Source organism: Dama dama, chromosome 4, assembly GCF_033118175.1.
Source record: "Dama dama isolate Ldn47 chromosome 4, ASM3311817v1, whole genome shotgun sequence".
NCBI classification, from domain to species: Eukaryota; Metazoa; Chordata; class Mammalia; order Artiodactyla; family Cervidae; genus Dama; species Dama dama.
In genome coordinates this window covers 64,530,855-64,533,698 of record NC_083684.1, presented here as the reverse complement: position 1 = coordinate 64,533,698, position 2,844 = coordinate 64,530,855, and positions in this window count along the sequence as shown.

The window sequence follows — 2,844 nt, the reverse complement described above, 5'->3', positions numbered from 1 at the left end:
AATGAGAGCCCAAAGGTGCCAGAAATTGATTGGAATACTTTTTTGTCCATTTGGTGACTTGTTCAACATTTTCTTTGACCCAGTGCCTAATTTCTAAATCAAAACTGTCTTTATCAGGGAACCAGGGATTCCAATTAACCACTGTTGAAAGGCAAGCTTCTATTTATTGGCGTGAAACCAAAAGTCCCTGAGCTTTAAACAAATGGTGAAGTAAAGCTTAGAAATGATGGGGCTTTCCAGCCGTTTGAAGTTAAGTAGACAAACGAGGGGTTTTTTTAGCCGTTTGACCAATGTCTCAGTACTTACTGACCTCAATAGGCCCTGAGTCACTCCGTCTGAAATGCCATGTATACTAGAGTCCCTTTTCTGAACGCCACATGTTGTGGTCCTTTAATGGATAGAGAGACAAAAAAGGCATGGGGACCTAAGCTCTGATGGAGAGAAGGTGCCTTAATGATCTTTTTGTGAGTATATGTAGGCTGTTGTACAAGGAATTTCTTTTGACAATGATAAAGATCAGAAAACTAAACATACAGCAACCATTACCAAGGGACCAAGGGATTAACGTTGGTCATAAGGTCAAGAGACAATCCATAGCTCATGAAAGAGGATCGAGACAAAGCAGTTTTCTCATAAAGAGAATGTTTACTGAGGGAGACCCACGCCTGTCTCACACACTGACCCCAGCCCTGGGTGCCCTGGGAGGAAGAGAGGATTTATGAGAAACAGCACAAAGGAATCATCCTGTTAAACATCCCCTGACAGACAGGGAGCCCTGGTGTCTGCGGTTCAAGGGGTTGCGACAAGTGACTGAACTGAACTGAACTGAACTGAATCAAAAACGTCCCAGAAAACAATGTCCAGGACTTGAGGGTGTCACATGTGATCCTATGAAACATTTTTAAAAATAACATCTATCCTTTTTAAACTATTCCAAAAAGGTTAAAAGGAGGGGAACACTCTTAAATTTAATCTGTCAGGCTATCTCTACACTGATATCAGTACTAAAAAGATACCCTACAGAAAATTAAAGATCATTTTCTTCATGAATATGGTTGAAAAAAGCTTCCAAGAAAATATTAGTAGACAGAATTCAACAATCTATAAAAGGCATCATAAATGATTATCATGTAGCATTCTTCCAGAGATGCAAGGAGGGGTAAAAATCCACAAATCAATCCACCTGATACACCACATTTAAAAAAAGGAAGAGAAACACAAGATTGTGTCAACAGATGTAGAAAAAGCATTAAAAAAATCTAACATCCATTCATGGTAAATACTCTCAGAAAAATGGGCATAGAGAAAACACATCTCAACATAATAAAGGCCATTTATGGCAAACCCATAGAGGTGGATATCTGAAAGCATTTTCTCTAAAATCAGGACCAAGGGAAGGATGCTCACTCTTGCCACTCTGGTTTAAAAGTGTGGAGGTCCTCGCCACCACATTTGGACAAAAATGTAACAAGAGATATCCAACGCATAGGAGAAGAGGTAACACTGTCACTACTATAGAGAAATGATACTTTATATAGAAAACCTTAATATCTCCACCAAAAAACTAACTAATGAATTCAGTACACACACACACACACACACACACACACACACACACACACACACACAATGGAATATTCTCCACCCCTTAAGAATAAAATTTTGCTGTTTCTAACATAGATGGACCTGGATATCATTCTGTTTAGTGAATTAAGTCAGACAGAGAAAGAAAAATACTGCATATTATCACCTGACATATGCAATCTAAAACTACTACAAATAGATGAAAATAATGAAGTAGAAATATACTCTCGCACATAGAGAATAAACTAGTCTTTACCAGCGCAGAGAGAAAGTGGGAAGGGGCAAGACAGAGTATAGATTCAGAAGTACACACTACTATATATAAAATAAATAAACTACAAGGACATACTTTACAGCACAGGGAATATGGCCAATAGTTCATAATAGCTTAAAACAAAGTATAGCCTATATATTGAACCACAATGTTGTACCTCTGCCACTACCATAATACTGTAAATCAACTATAATTCAGTGAAAAATTTAACATAAGAGCTCTGCATTTTGATATGTGGTTGTAATGGCAGTCATATTACAATATTTACATGTAACAAATTACCAGATCTTACACTTTAAATTTACACAATGTTATATGTCAAATTATGTCAGTTTGAAAAATCTGCTGAAATATAGTTTTCTTTTGGCATGTTTTTTATTGTACTTCACTTCAAATTCCTCATTTCTACATGAAAACATTTTAATGTGCTAATCTCCCTGCAAGACTCTTTCTAACAAATACTGCCATCTCTCTTAACATTTAAATTAGTTCTAATGAGGTGGATGAAACTGGAGCCCATTATACACAGTGAAGTAAGCCAGAAAGGAAAACACCAATACAGTATACTAAGGCATATATATGGAATTTACAAAGATGGTGATGATACCTCTATATGCAAGACAGAAAAAGAGACACAGATATATAGAATAGACTTTTGGACTCTGTGGGAGAAGGCGAGGGTGGGGCGATCTGAGAGAACAGCATTCAAACATGTATAGTATCAACTGTGAAACAGATTGCCAGTGCAGGTTTGATGCATGAGACAAGTGCTCAGGGCTGGTGCCCTAGGATGACCCTAGGAGGGTGGTGGGAGGGAGGTGGGAGGGGGGTCCAGGATGAGGAACACATGCAAATCCAGGACTGATTCAGATCAAAGTATGGCAAAAACCACTACAACATTGTAAGGTAATTAGTCTCCAACTAATATAAATAAAGGAAAAGGAAAACAAAACACAAACAATATTAACTATAAACTTGTAACTGGC